The sequence below is a fragment of the Triticum aestivum genome, chromosome 6B (genome assembly GCF_018294505.1).
Source record: "Triticum aestivum cultivar Chinese Spring chromosome 6B, IWGSC CS RefSeq v2.1, whole genome shotgun sequence".
NCBI classification, from domain to species: Eukaryota; Viridiplantae; Streptophyta; class Magnoliopsida; order Poales; family Poaceae; genus Triticum; species Triticum aestivum.
Window position 1 is genome coordinate 631,813,287 of NC_057810.1, and position 8,935 is coordinate 631,822,221.

The following is an 8,935-nucleotide window of genomic DNA, read 5'->3' on the forward strand; positions in this document are numbered from 1 at the left end:
GAAAAATTAAACGGCTTAGGTTCGATCGTGGTGGAGAGTATTTTTTCAATGAATTTGATCTGTTTTGTGTGGAACATGGTATAATCCATGAGAGGACGCCTCCCTACTCACTCAGTCTAATGGGGTGGCCAAAAGAAAGAACCGAACTCTAACTGATTTGGTTAATGCCATGTTAGACACATCGGGTCTTTCCAAGGAATGGTGGGGGGAGGCGCTAATGACCGCGTGTCATGTCCTAAACCGAGTTCCCACAAAGCATAAGACCATGACTCCATTTGAGGAATGGGAAAGGAAAAGGTTGAAACTCTCTTACCTACGTTCTTGGGGTTGTTTGGCGAAAGTCAATATACCAATTCCCAAGAAGCGCAAGCTTGGACCAAAAACCGTGGATTGTGTTCTTCTCGGCTATGCTTTTCATAGCATTGGCTATAGATTTTTGATAATAAAATCTGAGGTATCCGACATGCATGTTGGTACGATTATGGAGTCTAATGATGCAACTTTCTTTGAGGACATATTTCCTATGAAGGATATGTCAAGTTCATCAAATCAGGAGATACCTACTCCATCTAGTGAGGAACTCACTGTAATTCCTGAACCCACCATTGCGATGGAACACGTTGAGAATCCTGTTGAGGGTGACAATGAAACTCCTGTAAGGAGTAAGAGACAGAGGACTGCAAAGTCCTTTGGTGATGATTTCATTGTGTACCTTGTGGATGACACTCCCAGGACTATTTCAGAAGCCTATGCATCTCCTGATGCTGACTACTGGAAGGAAGCTGTTCGTAGCGAGATGGATTCCATCTTGGCTAACGGAACCTGGGAGATCACTGACCGTCCTTATGGGTGCAAACCTGTAGGATGTAAGTGGGTGTTCAAGCAGAAGCTTAGACCTGATGGTACGATTGAAAAGTACAAGGCACGGCTTGTGGCTAAGGGTTATACCCAGAAAGAAGGTGAAGACTTCTTTGATACTTACTCACCCGTGTCTAGACTGACCACAATTCGGGTGCTACTATCACTGGCTGCCTCACATGGTCTTCTCGTTCATCAAATGGACGTTAAGACGGCTATCCTCAATGGAGAGTTGAAGGAGGAAATTTACATCGATCAGCCAGATGGTTTTGTAGTACCTGGTCAGGAAGGAAAGGTGTGCAAGTTATTAAAGTCTTTATATGGCCTTAAACAAGCTCCTAAGGAGTGGCATGAGAAGTTCGAAAGAACATTAACTGCTGTCGGCTTTGTAGTAAATGATGGTGACAAGTGTGTGTACTATCGCCATGGTGGGGGCGAAGGAGTTATTCTTTGTCTGTATGTCGACGACATATTAACCTTTGGAACCAAACTTGATTTAATCAAGGAGGTTAAGGATTTCTTATCTCGCTGTTTTGAGATGAAGGATCTAGGAGTAGCTGATGTTATCTTAAACATCAAGCTGTTGAGAGATGAGAATGGTGGGATCACACTGCTTCAGTCTCACTATGTGGAAAAGGTCTTGAGTCGTTTTGGGTATAGCGACTGCACGCCTTCTCCAACTCCATATGATGCTAGTGTGTTGCTTCGAAAGAATCGACGGATTGCTAGAGATCAACTGAGGTATTCTCAGATTATTGGCTCGCTTATGTATTTGGCGAGTGCCACGAGGCCTGACATCTCTTTTGCTGTGAGCAAGCTGAGTCGGTTTGTGTCTAAACCGGGAGATGATCATTGGCGTGCGCTTGAGAGAGTTATGCGCTACTTGAAGGGCACTGCGAGCTATGGGATTCACTACACCGGGTATCCAAGGGTACTGGAGGGTTATAGTGACTCGAACTGGATATCTGATGCTGATGAGATTAAGGCCACAAGTGGTTATGTTTTTACACTTGGTGGTGGCGCTGTTTCCTGGAAGTCTTGCAAGCAGACCATCTTAACGAGGTCAACTATGGAAGCAGAACTCACAGCATTAGACACTGCCACTGTTGAAGCAGAGTGGCTTCATGAGCTATTGATGGACTTACCTATGGTTGAAAAACCAATACCCCCTATCCTGATGAACTGTGATAATCAAACTGTGATCGTCAAGATAAACAGTTCTAAGGACAATATGAAGTCCTCAAGGCATGTGAAGAGGAGATTAAAATCTGTCAGGAAACTGAGGAACTCCGGAGTTATTACGTTGGATTATATCCAAACATCGAAAAACTTGGCAGATCCCTTCACAAAGGGTCTATCACGTAATGTGATAGATAATGCATCGATGGAGATGGGTTTGAGACCCACCGCATGAGTTGTCCATAGTGGTAACCCACTCTATGTGATCGGAGATCCCGTGAAGTAGAAGTGGGAGACAAGCTGTTGGTCAGCTGAGAGGAGAGTATCCTTATTTTAATTATCCCACTCCGTGAAGATGCAATACTCTCCTGATCTGCATGGCAGGTTGATATCTATCTTAATGTGTGCCAAGTGGCTTATTTGAGTAAGCAGAGATGTTGTCCTGCAGAGCATCTCCTGAGGAACACACCTATATGAATTTGACTGTTAACGTCGCAGTCTGTGAGAAGTGGGTGCTCTCTAATAAATTCATGAAAGGCCCTAGAGAACGACGTATACGCTCCACCCGCGGGGAAGCCTTGCGGCAGCCAAGTATCGGTCAAGAATTTGTGTGAAACTAGTCTCGCAGAAAACTTGTAGTTCAAGGCATAGTCCACTATTCAAGTTGTCATCTAGTGTAGCATAAAACTCTAAGTGGAAGTTCAACTTCACAGTCTCCACTAAGCACCGGTATATAAACAATGTTTTGGTACTAAATGATGAGATGTGCCAATGAGACTTTGTGGGGGATTGTTGGAGTTTGCTAGTAGGCCTTTGGCCCAAAGCCCAACTAAAATTCTGAAATTCTCTTGGCCCATTCATGCACACATGTGAGTGGAGTGAGTGAGGCTAAAGTTTAGTCCCACCTCATAAGTTGAGAGAGACTTGCACCTCTTTATAAGGTGAGCTCTTCTACCACTTGTATGAGCATGAGAAGAGGAGACCTACACACGCGCTCCTCCTCCTCGCTCGCCTCACCTCGTCACGACGTGCCACGGGTTGCGGGATTGAGCCGAGCCGAGGACAGAGCTATGCCGTTGTCTATATTTTTGCTGCTCGGGAAAAATTAATGAGTCATTAATTAATAATTAACGGACACATTAATTACTGAACCGTTTTTGATTCTTTTGGATCGTGATGACTCGGACGTGGGGTTTACTCCCACGAACTACCCGGCCCGCACTATATAGTCAGGCAGACGTGTACCCTAGCCGTCGCCACTTCATATGGTTTCTCACCACCGTTCCAGATCATTGCGCCGCCAAGCAAGTCTTCTACATCCCTCCTTTCGGCATGCACCGGGAGAAGGGACAGCAGGCCTTCGAAACCCCGCCTCTCGTGATCCTGTACGGGAGAGGGGCGATCAGGTTTTTGGGGAGCGCACCCGCGCGACTGCTGGCAGTGACGACTTCACGAACAACGACTTCTTCCCCGACCTCGGCAACCTCATCCTCGACGACATGGGCGACAATGTCAATGCCAGCGGTGCTGCTCCCGCTGCACCGTATGTGATTCTATCTTTCCTATTCGAGATCGTGGTAGAATTCATGTTTCTAGTATGTGCCCTAGATGTGATCTGTTCATCTGCTATGCTAGTTCTCATGATTAGTTTAATCTCTCCCAGTGTTGTCATGATTTATCTTTTGTTTATTCGGTTTAAAACTCGTAGTAATTTTCTCATATTTCCAACAAGAACCACAATCATATTGTGTTCCCCTGTGCATTAGTTGCCTTCCTGCGCATTTCACCTTGATGCACATTTATTAGCTGGGATAAAAGAGTACATATGTAGTAGAAGAGCATCTACTGAATATATCACAAATTTAATCAGTAGCATATCACGCAGAATCCTACTCTACACGTTCATACATCATAGGCCTTTTTTCACAATACATCATAGGGTTATAGTGGACAGTACTAAGTAATTAAAACTTTAGTGCAAGGCAAAAGAGGAGCAAGTCAACCAATTCATAACATCAGTCACACGTAGATGATCAGAATCAGTAACCTTAATAGGTTAACAGTGGATCTACACAATATGGAACATGCTACACACCTCCAATTTGCACTTGGCTTCAGATTCAAATGTCTTGCACAAGATCTCATAGCTTCTATGAATTCCAATCTGTGAGAAATGAAGGAGGAGACTATTTCTTGGTAAGACTATTTCTTGGTAAAGTAATACCAGTGGATCCACTCGTGATGGCGAGGTATTGGATATTACATATCTGCAAGACAGAATAAGTGAACTAAAACATTGCAATCAAAGTGAAGCAGACACCATAAGTAACCAACAACCAGAAGGTACATCAATTCAGTGCACCCCAGATAAGTTGTTCACATGAAATGAAAATTTGCCGCTTTACCCCAAATTGTTGTAGAAAACCATAGCATCTATATTAGATTTTTGAACTATCAGCATCACGGACCCCATTTTGCTCTGCAAGCATACATGCGTTCTGGGTCAAATTTTGATCATCATTCCAGCTGAGTGTCACCAGAATAGTAATTAGACAAGAAAAAAATGCATGAATCAGAAGACACAGAATGCACCATGAAACTCTATGTCTCGACAAAATATTCTGAAGAACAGAACAATAAACTATCAGGAACTTCAAAAAATCAGATCACCTTGCAAGCTATAAGTTCAATCAACTGCATTAGGAACTTCCCCAGCCCCTTCCCTTGGGCAGAAGACTCCAATTGTAGCTCATACACATAAAGAACATGCACATCCTCTTCAACAACAAATCTGTAGTGTACAAAACCAACCAAGCGACCTCCACGGCATGTCACATGTGCACATTCCACCCCTGAATCTTGCTTCATGAAACATTTGGCAATATCACTGTCTGTATATTGGCAGGTCAGGATGTATCGTGCTTCTGGGGCAACCATTTCCCGGCGCTTAATTTTCTCTTCTGAAGGCCATTATGATCCATAAGTTCCCTCCATGTTAGCCTAAATTATTGTTTACCAGTGTTACATTCAATAATCACGGGGAACTTGTAAAAAGGTACATATGCAAACATCCTAAAGGTATGCAACCTTGAGAAGATTTTTGGTGTACTTCCTTGTTGGTACTGGAAGATGATAGCCATGCCTAGATTCCAAGTAGTTTGAAAAACCTAAATGTAAGAAATATGAGATCAGCTTGCCACAGTGCAGTTCCCCTTCAAAAAAAGACAATGATAGGCTCAAAGCAAGAAGTGTTGTCAAAATTAGAATTGCTAAGACCTAACAATGCATTCAATTTTCTCACATTGAATTTCTAGAGCTGAATCCAGGAAAGACAGTAGGTGTCCTGAACCCAAATGGAACATTAGTAGCTACTTGTCCTATAGCACAAAAAGTTTCACCAGAGAGACAAATGTAGGTTACCGCTTCTCTCATATTTATGAAAATCCAGGAACTGCGCAATATGATCCTTCATAGCTACAGCTTTCCTTATAAGTTCTTTGATGGCCTTGTTCCTCCCCAGTATCTATCCAAAAGCATGATATCTGCATGAGCTCCCAATATACATATAACCTCCATCAGTTCTCTTCAAATGCTGATTCATGGCATTTGTTGATATCATCTTAAAAACAGCTGGATTCAGGGGACCAGAGTTGCCAGGTGTTCCCTGTGTTGCTAAGGGGAAAAGGCACAAAATCCTGGAAAGTAAAAATCTAGGTGATGCAACCAACTTTCAGCATGTTTCCGCGGAATACACATGGATCGTGGGTGTGTGGAACTTGGCACTACGGCCTCTGCCACTGCCAGTTGCAATCTATTAGACTATTCGCCAATCTCGGATGCCGTGACTAAACTAAAACAAGTTGTCGCAATGAAATTGGCCACGAGCAGGGGAAAGGGGGATGGGGGATACAAGTGGAAGCAGTGGGGGAGGGGAGAAATATGAGTACCTCCTTCCTACTGAGCGGCCTCTCCACGCCGCCGCCGCCGCTCTGAGGCCTCTTGTTCTCCGCCGTCGTTATCGTTGCCCCCTTTTGTTGTCTCGTGGCTGCCGGCTGGAGGCGGGACGGGAGGAAGCGTCGGTTTACTTTTTTTGAGACAATCATACGAAGCTTTATTTTGTCGTCACCACATTTATAGGGACGGAGGGAAGGTTCCCCGAGTGACCTAGCCAAACATGACAGCCAAACCCCAAACTTAAAGCATGCTTCGCAAGACTGTGAGCCTCGAAGTTCAAGCTCCTACTTTCAAAAACTATATTGCATGAAATAAAGGAATCAACACCTAACTTGATCTCTTCAATGATAGCACCGTAGGTTGATCTGCTTCCCTCCTAGATCTCATGCACAACATTCTGGCAATCCGAGGCAATATGAATTCTATGATTGTTTAGATCCAAAGAGAGTGCAATTCCCTCCCTGATCGCCATGGCTTCCAGCATAGGCGGATCGATCACCATAGGGTAAACAACCATGGACGCACCTTCAAAAGTTCCATCACTGCTCCGGCTAATCGCTGCGACAGCCCCATGTCTTCCACTATGACTAACAGCTGTTGGGGAACGTAGTAATTTCAAAAGTTTTCCTACGCACACGCAAGATCATGGTGATGCATAGCAACGAGAGGGGAGAGTAATGTCCACGTACCCTCGTAGACCGTAAGCGGAAGCATTATGACAACGCGGTTGATGTAGTCGTATGTCTTCACAATCCGACTGATCCAAGTACTGAACGTACGGCACCTCCGAGTTCAGCACACATTCAGCTCGATGACGATCCCCGGACTCTGATCCAGCAAAGTGTTGAGGATGAGTTCCGTCAGCACGACGGCGTGGTGACGATGATGATGTTCTACCGGTGCGGGGCTTCGCCTAAACTCCACGACGATATGACCGAGGTGGAATATGGTGGAGGGGGGCACCGCACACGGCTAAGGAACGATCACGTAGATCAACTTTTGTGTTCTAGGGTGCCCCCTACCCCTGTATATAAAGGAGGGAGGGGGGAGGTGCGGCCGGCCCCCTAGGGGTGCACCTGGAGGAGTCCTACTCCCATCAGGAGTAGGACTCCCCCCTCTTGCCTTGGTGGAGAAGGAAAGGGGGGAGGGGAAAGAGGAAAGGGGGGCGCCGCCACCCCCCCTTCCTTGTCCTATTCGGACAAGGGGGGAGGGGGCGCGCGGCCTACCCTGGCCGGCCCTCCTCTTCTCCCTCATGGCCCACTAAGGCCCATTAACCCCCGGGAGGGCTCCGGTAACCCCCCAGTGTTCCGGTAAAATCCTGATTTCACCTGGAACCATTCCGATATCCAAATATAGGCTTCCAATATATCAATCTTTATGTCTCGACCATTTCGAGACTCCTCGTCATGTCTGTGATCACATCCGGGACTCCGAACAACCTTCGGTACATCAAAAGTTATAAACTCATAATAAAACTGTCATCATAACGTTAAGCGTGCGGACCCTACGGGTTCGAGAACTATGTAGAGATGACCTAGAACTCTTCTCGGTCAATAACCAATAGAGGAACCTGGATGCTCATATTGGCTCCTACATATTCTGCGAAGATCTTTATTGGTCAAACCGCATAACAACATACGTTGTTCCCTTTGTCATCGGTATGTTACTTGCCCGAGATTCAATCGTCGGTATCCAATACCTAGTTCAATCTCGTTACTGGCAAGTCTCTTTACTCGTTACGTAATGCATCATTCCATAACTAACTCATTAGCTACATTGCTTGTAAGGCTTATAGTGATGTGCATTACCGAGAGGGCCTAGAGATACCTCTTCAACAATCGGAGTGACAAAACCTAATCTCGAAATACGCCAACCCAACATGTACCTTTCGAGACACATGTAGTACTCCTTTATAATCACCCAGTTATGTTGTGACGTTTGGTAGCACCCAAAGTGTTCCTCCGATAAACGGGAGTTGCATAATCTCATAGTTACAGGAACATGTATAAGTCATGAAGAAAGCAATAGCAATATACTAAACGATCAAGTGCTAGGCTAACAGAATGGGTCATGTCAATCACATCATTCTCCTAATGATGTGATCCCATTAATCAAATGACAACACATGTCTATGGTTAGGAAACATAACCATCTTTGATTAATGAGCTAGTCAAGTAGAGGCATACTAGTGACTATATGTTTGTCTATGTATTCAGACATGTATCATGTTTTCGGTTAATACAATTCTAGCATGAATAATAAACATTTATCATGATATGAGGAAATAAATAATAACTTTATTATTGCCTCTAGGGTATATTTCCTTCAGTCTCCCACCTGCACTAGAGTCAATAATCTAGATTACACAGTAATGATTCTAACACCCATGGAGTCTTGGTGGTGATCATGTTTTGCTCGTGGAAGAGGCTTAGTCAATGGGTCTGCAACATTTAGATCCGTATGTATCTTGCAAATCTCTATGTCTCCCACCTGGACTTGGTCCCGGATGGAATTGAAGCGTCTCTTGATGTGCTTGGTCCTCTTGTGAAATCTGGATTCCTTTGCCAAGGCAATTGCACCAGTATTGTCACAGAAGATCTTCATTTGTCCCGATGCACTAGGTATGACACCTAGATCAGAAATGAACTCCTTCATCCAGACTCCTTCATTTGCTGCTTCCGAAGCAGCTATGTACTCCGCTTCACATGTAGATCCCGCCACGACGCTTTGTTGCTGCACCAACTTACAGCTCCACCGTTTAATAAAAACACGTATCCGGTTTGCGATTTAGAATCGTCCGGATCAGTGTCAAAGCTTGCATCGACGTAACCATTTACGACTAGCTCTTTGTCACCTCCATATACGAGAAACATATCCTTAGTCCTTTTCAGGTATTTCAAGATGTTCTTGACCGCTGTCCAGTGATCCACTCCTGGATTACTTT

The 8,935-nt window shown here is 44.7% G+C and overlaps 1 pseudogene; it reads right to left on the bottom strand.

Annotated features, from left to right (window-relative positions):
- Window positions 1-3,777: 3,777 nt before the first annotated feature.
- Window positions 3,778-6,140, bottom strand: LOC123139489 (N-alpha-acetyltransferase 40-like; annotated as a pseudogene).
- Window positions 6,141-8,935: the final 2,795 nt, after the last annotated feature.